Consider the following 16,201-nt stretch of genomic DNA (forward strand, 5'->3'; position numbering starts at 1 on the left):
CTAGCTTGAACCAGCTCGCCGTAGGTCCTCTACAAATGAAGAACAAATTACAGTGTCTACGTTTTTTTGTTTGTTCTTGTCCTTTGTAGCTATTTCGTGCTCACTGTCATTGACATGGAATGTTGACAGAATGAATGTGGAATTTATGTAAAAAAATTAATGGTAGTCATATGCCTCAATCAGTTTCTAAAAGCTTGAGACAAAGCACCGTGGTTGGTTCATTGAATTCAGCAGATTCCTCTGTGGCCTATGGGAAAAATAAGGAGGCTATTAGGAGCATTCTTGAATCCAATCAGGCGCTTCGCAGGCATCCAAAACAGATAGGCTGGTGCACTAAGCAACGCTACTCAAGGGCTTAATTAGAAGGATGCTTTGCTATTGTTGGTTTTCAGGCATTAGTACACTCTGTCTGTCCTGATAATGAACTTGGCTGCGAAATGAAATCATTTGGCCTGCCTTCACACTGCTCGGCCCGATAGCGCTTGTCAAAACTATTGTTTTCCCACTTTCAAAGCCCCTATATCGATGTCAGGGATAGGAGGACAGCTCCACTGCAGCACCACTCAGGTCTGACTGTCTTTCGGGTATAACAAGGCCTGCCACACCAATGGAGACCTGAGAGCCCCACATTGGGACCTCTCTCGAATTAGGAAGCACCACAGTTCATCACCTATAGCCTAATGTTTAAAATCACCTCTGCATGCATGCAATTTCATCATGCACAACTCCAGTGTTCTTTCATGCTGTTTGGACATTGTTTCGCCACACTTTTTTCTCTCTAACTTCTTCTTACTTGGAATGTTTGACCTGCATCGTGGCAGGCAGCCATGCGGTGATCGCAGCAGTGCACATCTGCTGTCTGTGGGAGCCGACGATGAGGCGATGAAAATGAATGATTCTAGAGCAGGCTTCAATGGCACTCCAGGGCTCAGCAGAAAGCAGCCCTCCAAGCCGCACCTGGGACTCGACTGGTAATTGTGCAGCATTCTGCTGCTAAAAATACCAGCATTTCTCTCAAATACCCATTCACAAACTTTGTTGCTCCCATACCGACCTGAAACGGAAGATTTTTGTTTTTCTTTCCTGGCATTAAGAGTCCCAGGTGCATGGGGCAAATCTGGCAAGATGGAGGTAATGGGAGGAAAGGGAGTGGGCGAAAGAGAGAAAAAAAGAAAGGAGTGAGAAGCTGGGTGTACCACACTGTTGCCAGAATAAAATAACGGGGGACAAAAGTTCCCCATTGACTTTGGCATGGCAACTTCTCCAGGTAGCTGAGTAGAAAGTACGGAGGAATGTCTCCTAAACTTTTAGTTTGTTTACCATGTGGTAATTTCATGGATTTTTTTATAGGTAGTGTTCGAGAAACGCTTCAGCTAGTGTTTTTGGGTATGTTGAATCTTAATGTTTTTGTCATATCTTGTTCCCATGGGTTGGCATCCTTTGACTTTAGATATTCAAACAATTGCTCTGGTAACCCGTCGGGTTAGTTAAGAACCCAACCGAACGAAACCCAATGCTTAATATGGGAGCAACTGGAGCTTAGGAATTATTCCATTGGGCGAGGCAGGAATTCAATCAGTTGGGCTCGGGGTAGTAGAAGGTTGGGCATCCGACACAGTTATGCTGTAGCTCTTTTCTATTTGGGTTTGGCCTGCCTCAGCCTTTGGCTGCTAGCATAGCGCTAATGAAAGTCACATTAGCCTCAGCCATTCAGTAGCGGTTTTCATAGCTGTGCTGGGGGGTGGGTTAATGTTCTTAGCCATATCTTGCAGGGATGTTCCCCTCTTCCATTCTAAGGCAGCTGGAGGTTGCTCTCTCAGCTCCCTCTCAGTAAATATGGGTATTGAAAAGGAGAACGTCTCTTGTTATTTAGAAAATTCATGCTCAGCTACTGTATATCTGTTGTGGATAAAACTCCCTTTGGTCAAGGGAATTGGAATTGTGATGTGGTGCGGTGTAAATACAGTCAATTCTGTGGAATGGTGCATTCAGCACATTGACTACTGTTCATTCATTTTGTTTGAATAACACATTGTACTCATTTCTGTTTGATTATTTTGCAACATGGTGACGGTTGATGGTTGAATCACCTCCTCACCCCCGACCCTTTGAATGCAATCGTTCTTAATGATTCATAATGTTTTGGCTGTTCCCTTCCCCTCAGAGGGATATGTTATAAGGAGGTCACAGCAGTCTCTCCAAGCCTGGGTCATACCAAACGAGATGGATGTGTTAGATTTCCTCACACTGTGACCCGTGATAGTGTCTCAACACCACTCTAGCCTGCGCCCCAAATGGCACCCTGTTTTCCATTTAGTCCACTCGTTTTGACCAGGGACTCTGGTCAGAAGTAGTGCACCAAATGGGTAATAGTGTTTCATTTGGGACGCACCCTACTCCCAGCCAGGCCTGTGGTCTCTCAGACCTTTGATCTCTAGCTGGTGTGAAAAGACCAAGAGGAGTCCAATACTGCATGATCTCCTGCAAGGAACGCTTATGTTGCCTAATTTTTACATCTTTGGTTTGACGAATGGTCTCACAGTAAAAGTATGTGTCATGTATTTAGGGTCATTCTCCACTGTCCCTCAGTTATCCTCATCAAGGGCATATGATGACACATACAGTACTTTGACTTCAGAAGTGTGTGTGTCCTCTTCATTTCAGACATGTGACAGATTCACATAGCCCATATGACTCTTATGTTGAATATCTTTTTGTCCACTTTGGGTTCAAGTATGTTGTCTGTTTCAAATGGTATATCCCTACAACTTTGCCTGGCTATCCAGACTCCCTGCTTAGTTTCTTCACTGCAATGAGTCTGGATCTGAGTACATCCCCGACCCTTCACCAAATGCAAAAACATTCCGGGCCGCTTGATTGGTCCAGAAACCAATGGGTTGAGCCAGAACACACGTTGGTAAAGCAGCAGTTTGATACTCTGATTGATTAGAGACGATCCAATCGCTTATTACTTTGTGGTGGCAGTCTCAATCTTATTACTGTGTGGTGGCAGTCTCAGTCTTATTACTTTGTGGTGGCAGTCTCAGTCTTATTACTTTGGTGGCATTCTCCGTCCTATTACTTTGTGGTGGCATTCTCCGTCTTATTACTTTTTGGTGGCAGTCTCAGTCTTATTACTTTGTGGTGGCACTCAGTCTTATTTCTTTGTGGTGGCAGTCTCGGTCTTATTTCTTTGTGGTGGCAGTCTCGGTCTTATTACTTTGTGGTGGCAGTCTCAGTCTTATTACTTTGTGGTGCCCCTCATCACCACAAACTACTTAAATGATGGCAGTCTCAGACTAAAGTATGTAGCGAACAACAGAGCACCGGGAAGAATTTAGTGTGATTCATCAGGCGAACTATAATTTAGGGCTGGGCTATATGGCAAAAAAAATCGAACCTACATTTTTTCAAACTTATGTGCGATTCAAGATATACAGTATATCTACAGTTATCACAATGTTTTCTCTCCATGAGCTTTAATGTACAATTAACGGTCATATACACTGCAGTTCAAACAGTCAGCAATAATCAAATGAATTCAGGGCTTGTGAAGTTATACCTAGGCAAAATATAAGCCTTCCACAACCAAGTCCACTAATAATTGTCTTATTTTATCAAAACAGTTTGCAATAATCACTGAACTGGCTGAACAAGTTACTGAACAAGACTGTCTATGAAAATGCCCTTTTTTTTGTTACAAATTTAACCATAACCATGCATAATGCATATTCACTAATAATGACTAACCTCTTGTAGCCGGCATTATGCTATAGACAATTAACACATGTCTCATGAACGATCTCTCAAGCACAAGCCCATGTACTAGTGAGTAGCCAGCTAATCTTTGTATTTCAAGTTTAGCCAACTTGGATCTATTTGCCGGCTGACAAGGTAGAACAGTTGAATTGTTATGAACACACTATTCTGTCCGTCTCCTACGGTTTGAACAGCATGTCAGCCTGTCCACTTTGTTCAGATGTTAAAATCAAATGGCCTACCTTTTATTTCTCAGAATGAGAATGAGTTTCCAGTTCTTTATATCTTATGCTTATTGCACATTTATAAAAGACAGACAAGACAGCTAGTATAACAGTCTTTGGCTAAAATGCTGTAATGGTACTTACTACCGAAATGCTGCGTGTGACAAAAGTGAGCATTCATTTTCCACAATCAATGTTCATTGATACTCTTGTTTTAGTAGTGTATGCTCTGCGTGCTATTTGAGTAGTCGAGACATAAAAAGGGCATCATTAGAAAGGTGAACTTCTCTATTACTGTAAAATAATTTCTCAATGTGTTTTGGTGTCTGTTGGACAAGAACGTCAAATAGCAAGTTAATTAAAACCGCTTGTCAGAGCCCAGTCAACACGGTGAGTTCGGGCCTATTCCGTTTGAGACTCGGCGGACTAGGCTGGAAGGATTGATACAGCCATGCATGGTGAATTATTGCAATAGCTGTTACCAAATGTAGTCTATTAAAATAGATAAATAAATAACGACCATGACAGTCAATGGAAAAAATCCTGGCGCTCAAAATATCATGATTGTGGGTTCGATTCCCAGGGCCACGAACAGAAAATAAATGTATGCATATATACTGTCACTTTGGATAAAAGCTTCTGCTTAATGTCACATCATTTTTGACAGTAGCTATGGGTTGCCAGAAGAAAAGCCAGAAGAAAATAAAACCTATTTTCTTAACCAGGTAAGTTATGAATTGTGTCACCTACTGTGTAACTTTGCCATAGTGTTTCTATAGACAAAGTTTAAGTCAACAATGGGGTGGCAGGTAGCCTAGTGGTTAGAGTGTTGGGCCAGCAACCGAAAGGTTGCTAGATCGAATCCCTGAGCTGACAAGGTAAAAATCTGACGTTTTGCCCCTGAACAAGGCACTGTTCCTAGGCTGTCATTGTAAATAAGAATTTGTTCTTAACTGACTTGCTTAGTTAAATAAAACAAACTATTTCCTGTCTGTTTTACAAATCTGTGATTCAAATGTTCAACATAGCAAAACGCAGCATACATGTATCATCAATGCTTGCTTAAGTATCCTTAATAGGGAGCTAGCATTACCTCTAAAGGAACCAAAAAACACACGATCCAGCAGCGGTGGCCTCTGCTGTTTGAGCCGTCTGCCTTGCAGCTAGAGCCGGCCTCGGTGTCTGACTTTCTAGCGGTCGTTGTGAGAGTCAGTCAGTTGGTTAACAGTCGAAACCAGCAGTAGAAGATACAAAAAAGTTTTTTAAAAAAGGGAATTGTAGGTTTTGTGTTTGTAGTCATTTATTTTGTCGCAGTCGCTAAGTCGTTTGTGACATTGTGGCTAGCTTCATTTTGGACTGGTCATGTTTGTCAAAGTTTCTCATTAACGTCAGCTAACGTTAATGTTAGCTCGCTATCTTAGCTAACTGTTAGAGTAGAGGTAGCTAGCTTAGTCAATACGTTTAGGGTCTAGCCTATGTGATATTGAGGTAGTCTAGCTAAGACTAGGCAAGAAAGCACCCGGTTAACATAGCTAACGTAGCTAACAGTTAGCAAGCTAGCTATGTCCAGTGAGTCACAAAGGACTCGCGCAACCCCAACTGGTCTCGAGTGGAGATGGCAAAGAGCGCTCCAAGATTCATAGTGATGATAATAATGGTTTATTTAGCTTCATGTGTACTATGGCAGCTAAACGCTGAATTATAGTAACACACGTATACATAATACACTGTTCAAAAAATAAAGGGAACACTTAAACAACACAATGTAACTCCAAGTCAATCACACTTCTGTGAAATCAAACTGTCCACCTAGGAAGCAACACTGATTGACAATAAATGTCACATGCTGTTGTGCAAATGGAATAGACAACAGGTGGAAATTATAGGCAATTAGCAAGACACCCCCAATAAAGGAGTGGTTCTGCAGGTGGTGACCACAGACCACTTCTCAGTTCCTATGCTTCCTGGCTGATGTTTTGGTCACTTTTGAATGCTGGCGGTGCTTTCACTCTAGTGGTAGCATGAGACGGAGTCTACAACCCACACAAGTGGCTCAGGTAGTGCAGCTCATCCAGGATGGGACATCAATGCGAGCTGTGGCAAGAAGGTTTGCTGTGTCTGTCAGTGTAGTGTCCAGAACATGGAGGCGCTACCAGGAGACAGGCCAGTACATCAGGAGATGTGGAGGAGGCCGTAGGAGGGCAACAACCCAGCAGCAGGACCGCTACCTCCGCCTTTGTGCAAGGAGGAGCAGGAGGAGCACTGCCAGAGCCCTGCAAAATGACCTCCGGCAGGCCAAAAATGTGCACGTGTCTGCTCAAACGGTCAGAAACAGACTCCATGAGGGTGGTATGAGGGCCCGACATCCACAGGTGGGGGTTGTGCTTACAGCCCAACACCGTGCAGGACGTTTGGCATTTGCCAGAGAACACCAAGATTGGCGCCCTATGCTCTTCACAGATGAAAGCAGGTTCACACTGAGCACATGTGACAGACGTGACAGAGTCTGGAGACGCCGTGGAGAACGTTCTGCTGCCTGCAACATCCTCCAGCATGACCAGTTTGTCGGTGGGTCAGTCATGGTGTGGGGTGGCATTTCTTTCCTCCTGTGCTCGCCAGAGGTAGCCTGACTGCCAATAGGTACCGAGATGAGATCCTCAGACCCCTTGTGAGACCATATGCTGGTGCGGTTGGCCCTGGGTTCCTCCTAATGCAAGACAATGCTAGACCTCATGTGGCTGGAGTGTGTCAGCAGTTCCTGCAAGAGGAAGGCATTGATGCTATGGACAGGCCCGCCCGTTCTCCAGACCTGAATCCAGTTGAGCACATCTGGGACATCATGTCTCGCTCCATCCACCAACGCCACATTGCACCACAGACTGTCCAGGAAAAGCATTAAAAAAAAGCATATATTGATTAATAATCCTACAATGTGATTTTCTGGATTTTTTTTTCTTCTCATTTTGTCTGTCATAGTTGCAGTGTACCTATGATGAAAATGACAGGCCTCTCTAATCTTTTTAAGTGGGAAAACTTGCACAATTGGTGGCTGACTAAATACTTTTTTGCCCCACTGTATATTTATTATATAGTCCCAGTGGCTATTTAACGTTAGCTACTTGAATAATTTGGATCTAGCTAACGTTAGCTAGATCCAAAACAATAAATAGTTTTGTGAAACTAGTCATGGTTGACCCTATACACCCTATACAGTCAATGGGTCAATCAGCTGCTTCTTTCATTAAGAAGCAAATCTATAAAAAAAAACTAAGTATAATCTTAAACATTCTATTGGTTGAATTATTAGTGTTCCCAACTGATCCCATTCCTCACTTGAACCCCATGTAAAGGGATGTGCTCGACAATAGTATTCTTGTTTGTCTTCCTGCCAGCAGACTCTTGTCTCTCCCCCCTCAGCCTCTCTGACGGACTGTCTCCTCGTTCCACCTCCATGCATCAAATACTCTCGTCTCACAGCGAGAGACGAATGTGTGACAAAACAGTTATCACTCACAATAACATATTATTTGTTGAACAACAATTACAGTACATCCATTTTGGTTTACAATACATTTGAACTTTCCGCTAATAATAGAAGTATAATGTAAAACAACATTCTATAGGTTGAATGATGAGTATTTCCAGCGGACCCCATTCTTCACTTGAACCCCATGTAAAGTGATGTGCTCTACAACACATGACTTCTTGTTTGTCTCCCTACCAGCAGACTCTGTTTCTCCACCCTCAGCCTCTCTGATGGACTGTCTCCACCACCGTGCAACAAATACTCAAAATGTAAATCTGAACAGTAAAAGAGTAAATCTCAAATGTGAAAACTGTTCAAGGGTGTGTCGACTTTCACTAGTCACTGTATACCTATTGCTTCTCGAAGAAAATATTTTAATGCTTGTTGAGCTTAGGTCAACTGTTCTTCCCCATCAGAACCAAACATAGGATTAACTGAAAACAAACACTGTATAGCCTCAAAACTATAGTTTCTATATAATGGATGGCCAGTCCTTGCATCCATAGCTCCTATATGGTCAGTGCTATTTGGAATCCTAAACCATAACCCTAATCTTAAACCTTACCCTAACATTACACATAACCAAATCCCTTACCTAACCTTGACCATTTTATATGTCAACTTCAATGGGGTAGCGACATCCAAAGGATGCTGAATAGCATGGACCATATGTTTATCATCTGAGAGCTGTATCCATGAATACTGGGCAAGATAAGATAAACATTTTGCATGCCCAATTTTTCAGTTTTCGATTTGTTCAAAAAGTTTGAAATATCCAATAAATGTCGTTCCACTTCATGATTGTGTCCCACTTGTTGTTGATTCTTCACAAAAAAAAACAGTTTTATATCTTTATGTTTGAAGCCTGAAATGTGGCAAAAGGTCGCAAAGTTCAAGGGGGCCGAATACTTTCGCAAGGCACTGTACATGCATAAAATCAGACACGGATATTTGTATTGTAACCAAACTTGGTAAACTTGTTCCAAACCCTGTCAAGACTCCACATTCAGATTGACCACACGACGGGGCTACAACAGGCACATATTCATATCTCTTGATCTGTTTGACTCACTGTTGAAATGGAAAACTTCTGCAGTTGATGTGCTTCCCATTTGAGGTCTGGATTGTGATTCCTAAGATTTTTGTGTGGTGTCAAAATCCAACAAATTGTTCTAACTACACATAGTTCTTTTGCAATTTTTTTTCTGTTATTCAAAGGGGCTGTCAGGAGAAACAGTTTCACATCCAAGGCTACAGATGGAGAGACGGGAGAAGTTCGTCATAAGGTGGCTGCAGCTTGCACCAGACAGAGACGGACGCAGGAAGGAGAGGACCGAACACAGCAAGGAAAGGGCAGATAGACCCAGAGAGAAATAGATACATTGACATACACGCAGACATACATGGGATAAAGGGAGGAACACTGACTCTTTGTACATTATCTGGAAATAATGGACGACTTGGTACTGCCCGAGTTTATTAGTTCCAAGTAATGTACAGAGCAGAGGCGTTTATCCCGCTTATTCCACGGTTGCCAAAGAAAACAAGACCACATTTACTGGTAAAAATGTACATGTTTTCTTTGAGATTAGAATTTTGATAAGTAAATTCATGCTATTTCATCCTTCCAGTTGTGCTATCGGTTCAGTTGATAGAGAAGCGGACTTGTTGTTCATTCTATTAATTTGATTGCTATGCAGGCTGGCAATGTTCTTATCCCTTACTTGCTAGTTGGCCAACTATGGCTAACCCAGTCGCTTCAACTATGCACAGAATAACATCAAAGTAGCTGCATTTTGCGTTTTTTTTAAGCTGTTTTCTAGTGACATTTATTTGGATATGTCCATGCTACTGTACATATGTAGTACTTGTTGAGGGATGACACGCACACAAAAGTAAATTTCATATATTTAAATAAAAAAGGTAAAATTAGAAAATGTCATGTCTTTTTTTATGCTTATGCTGTTCATAGTTCGGTTGATAGCTGCAATATTACTTCCTCAATTTAACATCATTATTATTTTTTTAGTGTGTGTGTGTGGCGGGGGTGGAGGGTTGAATCGAGTGGATCTGGGCCAATTCTGTCCCAAAAATGGCAGCTTTGGCTTAGTTCAGGCTGCCAGATCTGGGCCGAATTACTCTGGCCTAGTCTGCCGTCATTCATTTCGGACTCGGGCGAAATCCAGCTGCCAGACCCAGGCCAGCAGTTTTAGATCTGGCATGTCAGAATCAGGCCAGATGTGGGCCAGACATTTGTGCTACCTGGGAGATGAAGAAGTGATCTCTTATCTTTGTTGTTGTTAGTGAGAGGGGCTTGGTGTGTGTGTAAACCAGAGGAAGAGAAGAAGTAAGAAGTTTCACTCTCACTAAATTCCGTCCCAAATAAGCCCAATGCGTTGCTATGGGCTTGTTTTGGACCTAACTTGTCTCCTGCATTCCCTCCTTTGGGACAACGACTCCCATTGTTAGGGCGGAGTCGTGCATTTCCTCATTTTATACAGATCTCTGGTGTAAATGGAAAGGTGCACACAGCACAGGAGCGAAGGAGACGAGAAAACATGAGAACAAGTGGACAAACGTTCATAAACTCAAAAACGACTTAAAAACGGGATTCTTGCAATACAGGCATTTGGAATATCGTGCAAAAACATAAAATTGGAATTCATCGAATTAAATCGATATATTGCCCAGCCCTACTACAACTAGCTTTTTGCCTCTATTTTCATACTCAGGCTGTCAAAAAAAAATCCCACAAATTTTCCTGGGCTGAAAGACAGCATGTAGAAAAAGGTTCTCCGTGTACAGTGTATTCTGACACAAACAATAAACAATAGAGATGGAAACTCAGAAGGGTTCAGACTTCAGAGTCAAAAGCCTTCATGTAATTTTTATGTGACACACACCAGGGTTTCCATTAGCCGGTAAATGCTGGCTTTGGCCGATTAAAAAAAAGAAAAAAGAAAAGCAGATAAGTAAAATTATTGCCGCTCAAATTGTAGAGAAATAAAAAACCATTGCAAAATAATGCGTTTTATTCATTGATGGAAATACCAGTCGATGTGCTCCATCTTCAAAGGCAAATATACTTCATAGACTAATAAATAAAATAAGCTTTCTCTCAATGATTAGCCAAATGTGTTTTATTTACATATCGAATTTGATTGTTCAACATCAGTTTTGGAATTTCTTCATTTTGTGGCCACCTAGAGTGTCCTCTTGCCACTGCTGTGGTGCTGAATCGCAATGGGAATGAGGAGTAGGGTGGGACAGCCCAGTCATTGCTAGAAGGGATCTAGCTTTTGTCAAATTAATGTCAAATATAGATTTTTATTTATTTTAGCTAACCCTAACTCTTTTCCTAACCTAAACCTAATTTTCAACACCCTCTTTTATACTGCCTCTCAGGCTGGGAGAGGGGGGAGCTGGGTGATATCAGAGTAAAATTGATTACTCACAGAGCACACACCTGCCAGAGCCACAGGTTGTGTGTGTGTGTATCATTTACATTAAATGTTTGTCACTTACAGGAGCAATCAGGGTTAAGTGCCTTGCTCAAGGGTTACTGGCCCAACGCTCTTAACCGATAGGCTACCTGCCGCCCGCTGTGTGTGTGTGAGTGTGTGAGAGAGAGAGAGAGAAATAAAGAGTGTGCATGTGTGTGTGTGTCAGGGTTTCCGCCAGGAAAATTTGGCACCGGATTAACCTGCTAAATTAATTCTCTAAACCTGCTGTGTAAATTCTCCTAACCTGCTACGAAAAGTCAAATCTGATGTTTACAAAAACTGGATCCCTTCAAGCCATGACCGGCCAGCCCTGGTGTTTGTAGACAGCCATGTTTTGTTATTTATTAGTTAAAATGTTCATTCCTAGGCTAAATTAAATTAGAGGCCTAGATTGTATTTGAAATCAGCTGTTTTGTTATTTATTCATTAAAATGTGCATACAAATAGCCTTTAGGACAGGTCGTTCGCAAATAATTTTATACAAAATCTATATTTTGAAGTAGGCGACTTGTTCTTATAGGCTAATTATTGTTATTATTATGTTTCATGATAATCATTTGTGATTTATAGCAAGGATGAAGACGCAACAGGCAATGCTTTGCTTATCAAATAAAACCTGTCATGTTGGTATAAGAACATCATTCTACTTTATTTGTTTACAACTTTACAAGCTAATTTCTATTCTGTTAAAATGAATGACAATAATCTAAATGTGATTTTGAGCACCGTGGGTAGACATCCTAATGGGTTACAAAGCCAATGCATATGGATGTCCAGTATATTTCTCAAATGTCCAGTAAATTAAAAATCTGTCCGGTCACGTTGTCCGGTGCCAAATTTTCCTGGCGGAAACCCTGACACACACACACACACACTCTTTATTTATCTTTCTCTCTAATACACACACAGCAGGTGGCAGGTAGCCTATCGGTTAAGAGCGTTGGGCCAGTAACCCTTGAGCAAGGCACTTAACCCTAATTGCTCCAGTAAGTGACAAACATTTCATGTAAATTATATATATATACACACACACACACACAACCTGTGGCTTTGTCAGGTGTGTGCGCTGTGAGTAATCAATTTGACTCTGGCATCGCCCTGCTCCCTCCTCTCCCAGCCTGAGAGGCAGTATAAAAGAGGGTGTGGAATGTGTGGAAACTGTGAAACTCAGCCAGTCAGGCCGCAGTCGGCTGCTACCGCTGATCAGCCAAGAGAGACATGCAGCATTGAGGGACGACGATCCATTGAATTAATGGGAATATCTGTGCTGTGCAATGAAAATTACTGCACCGTAGAACCTATATCTACTGTACCAAACATAAAATAGCCATCACACATGATGGTTTCATTGGACCCCATTACCTTGATGAACACATAGTCTGAGCATTTTTGATTAGAGATTTTTTTTTAAATCTTTGGGCAGTGTAATATAGTAAATATAGTAAATTGTTCAATTTCTTGCCCTGCGTTTGAACTACGTAGTCTTGGGCGTTGGCCTCATCTCTGATTTATAAGCAGTTTGGGCATTTTCAGAACGTTCCGGAACGCTTCGTTGTGCACCAAATCATCAGCCCCATGAGAAATGATGTTAGGAGGAGTGCAGCCGAAGCTCACACTCTGACACCGTGGTCGATTTGTTGTGCACCATTTGATTTCAGAGGCAGATTACAGAGCACAAGCACCACTGTGCCCAAAATACAGTGCAAAGGCTAGATGCCTTCAAATGATGAGCGATTGTTATGACCCATAGCCATCATCCTCAGTGCACACAAACCACTGGACTGCTGATAGCAAATCAGGAAGGTCTTGAGAACCATGAATGCTCAGTGGACACGTCACTTCATACGCTGCATGACAGGTTCAAAACAAAGTTCAACATACAGTACTTTAGGTACCCATGTAATGGTTTGGCTTGTATCTATCTCTCCGTCTAGTTTCTCCTCTGATTGTGACCTAAAATGCATTTGTCTGTTTATTTTCGCCGCATAACGATAACTCTCCTTTGTTTTCCGCATCTTTTCTAGTTCCTGAGTGCTTGCCTCTAGCAGCAGGGCCATACCTTTTGAGGGGCATGTGCTCAACCCCCCCCCCGTGAGAAAATATTGCTTTACTATATGATTGATAATGTTGTTTGCAAGCAGACTCATTAGGCTACATAGGCTCATATGCTACAGTTAACAAAATGGCTAGCCAGCTAGAGGTGACTAGATTTTTTTAATACAGATTGTGATTAAGCATCAATGCTCTTAAATAATAACTTCATAATCTAATAACCATACATCTTCTAACTTCATTGTACGATTTTATTATGTCATGTCAAAGTAATTTCACATTTCATAATAACTATATTGTCATGTAGCACAGCTCTATTACAGTCATTGCTGTTTGCCTAACTCAGTCCTCCTCTTGTGATGCTAGAAGACCTCCTCCTTTGCTATCTGTTGTGAAAGCCAGGATAGAAGGGCAGTTTCATACGCACTTAACTGTATGCCTTTGCCATGACTTTGGATGCATATTCAGTGACATCATCATGAACCAACAAATATTCACCACAATATTAAAGTTATTTTGGCTAAGTCAAAAATGATGGTGAAGAATACATCATATGGATGGTTTGATGACAAATTATGAATGGGCAAATGGATTACAAATGTCAGTAGCCAGCTACATTCATTATCTTATGTCAATTTAATGACGACTTGCAGCAAGTGGGTTCAGAACAACCACAAAAAAGGTATACAAAAACATTTTTGGCGGGAGGAATTATACCACCACCCAAAAGGGCACTTTGGAGACCGGAAGGGCATGTGCCTGGTTTTCGGAGTTTAGTATTGGAAAAAACCATGTATTTTGTTTTGGAGGAATTCAGAACAAGCTTCAAATAGTACAGATTCTGTTGAATAATGTAATAATAATAATAGTAATAATAGCTATTTAAGCTTTTTCAAAGGTCAAAATCAATCTGCTGCCACTTGAATAGAGAACAGTGTCAAATACAAAAATATACATCAGCTTTCTCAATCTGTCTCCCAATGTTGTTGATCTACATAATAAACAACAGTGGACCTAAAATGGACCCTTGAGGCACACTTGAGTGCAGCTTTATGATGTCAGACAACCATCGGCCTTAATTGCCTTAACACATGGAGTTCAATTTGACAGGTAGTTCACAAACCACTCTAGGGCATTACCAGTAATCTCAACACAGTTTCAAATCACTTTGACAAATCTATGAACACAACGTTTTAACCAGAGCATAGTGAATATCATTCAAAACCTTCAATGTTGCTGTAACAGTGCTGCGGCTTCACCTGAAATCTGATTGCATTCCACTCAAAATATTGTACATTGTTGTGAGGTCTCTTGACATTTGCTTCTCATTTATCCATTTCCTGTGACTTCTACTTCTCTGACTGTTCCGATCCACTCAGTGTGCTTTCATCTGAAGCATGCGAGTTTGTCCTCGTTTATCTGTAGTTTGCCGTGCATGTGGCAAGAGGGGACTTAAATCAAAGCTCTTAGATGACAAATGCTGAAGAATGTGTCAACACATTAGATGTGGTAAATATCAATTTTACGCTCAAACTTCATTGGGCTTTTAAGTGTCTCCTCAGAATTAGCCAGATCAGATCAATTGATAGTCTCTCTCCGTCAAAGCAAACAAACCCATCCATAGCTTTTGACATGAAATATAAATTCCTCACATATCCCTGGTGCTCTTACAGGTCACATACAATGTACCGTTCATGAAATACAGCAGAGACTCTGTGGTATGAAAAAGGTAAGGACACAATTCCCACAGCTGTTGGACAGAAAAACAAATGTAAAGAAATGAAGGATATCTGGAGTGCATAAAACTCTGATATGCTCCCACTGTGATCTATGAAGACACACCAAAATGCAACGTTTCGTTCCCCATTGAGATCATGGTCAGGTCAAGTCAACACCCTCAGGTGGTGCTTTGATGATGATGGCGATACCACTGCAGTCTCTCTCCAGTGACTGCTTCCCAAATGACACTCAATTCCCTACATAATGCATTACCATGGCCCAAAGGCACTATGTAGAGAATAGGGTGCCATTTGGGAATCAGTCAGTATTTTCAGATTTTACACTATTGTCAATGTGTTCATGACTGTGCATGTATGGCTTGTTCTGCTCCACTAGGGTGAAGAGAGGCTGTCGAAAATATACTGGCCAAAACAAGATCACTCTGTTCCCATCCCTTGGCAACCCCCACTCCCTGTCTCTCACGGAACGGGGGAACGAGAGAGGGTGAGATGGAGAGAAAATGGGGGAGTAAGAGAGAGAGAGAGAGAGAGGTGGGGAGGAAGAGAGAGGTGGATAGAACAGTGTGTTCTGTGAATGTGCTGCTCCCTGCCTTATAAGAATTAGATAAGCAGAGAATTGAATGTAGAGATTTTCAATCACAATGGACAAGCAGTCCAGTGACTGAATGTAATGGGTGTCACGTTCTGACCTTAGTTCTTTTGTTATGTCTTTGTTTTAGTATGGTCAGGGCGTGAGTTGAGTGGGTTGTCTATGTTCCTTTTTCTATGATTTGCGATTTCTGTGTTTGGCCTGGTAAGGTTCTCAATCAGAGGCAGCTGTCATTCGTTGTCCCTGATTGAGAACCATACTTAGGTAGCCTGGTTTCACTTTTGAGTGGTGGGTGATTGTTTCCTGTGTCTGTACCATACGGGACTGTTTCGATTTTCGTTTGTTCATTCACGTTGTTATTTTGTATTTTTGTAGTGTTCAGTTTTATATATTAAACGCTGCACATTGGTCCGACATCTCTTACTCCTCGTCAGAAGAAGAGGACAATCGTTACAATGGGGGCAATCAAGAGCATGTTTAAGTGGCTTGCTCCGCTATAGTGATAAATTATTTACATAATAGGTGCATTTGTTAAAGGTTCAATCCTGTGTAACATTTCTAAGCTATCAAGATCCATGGTAAATCTAGTGCAGGACTAAATGAGCTGTCCCTGACATAGTGAGTGAACCCATAGAGTGAACCCTACAGTACAAACAAAGATGTTTAAAAAAAAAGAAGATGTTTAATGGTCAGCTGTGTCTTTCAACAAGCTACAAAAGCTTTTGAAGGTACTCAAATCAAATCGTATTTGTCACGTACCGAACATAACTGGTGTAGACTTTACTGTGAAATGCTTCCTTACGAGCCCC

General features: G+C 41.6%; 1 long non-coding RNA gene across 1 annotated transcript in view; it reads left to right on the top strand.

Annotated features, from left to right (window-relative positions):
- LOC118941135 (uncharacterized) overlaps nt 1–9,446 on the top strand; it is an 80,407-nt gene extending 70,961 nt beyond the window's left edge. Inside the window, exon 4 of the long non-coding RNA XR_005037433.2 lies at nt 8,728–9,446. This is a non-coding gene — a long non-coding RNA (uncharacterized LOC118941135). The remainder of the gene's footprint in view (nt 1–8,727) is intronic.
- Nucleotides 9,447–16,201: the final 6,755 nt, after the last annotated feature.

This window comes from Oncorhynchus mykiss, chromosome 18 (assembly GCF_057628025.1).
Source record: "Oncorhynchus mykiss isolate SJ-2025 chromosome 18, ASM5762802v1, whole genome shotgun sequence".
Classification (NCBI taxonomy): domain Eukaryota; kingdom Metazoa; phylum Chordata; class Actinopteri; order Salmoniformes; family Salmonidae; genus Oncorhynchus; species Oncorhynchus mykiss.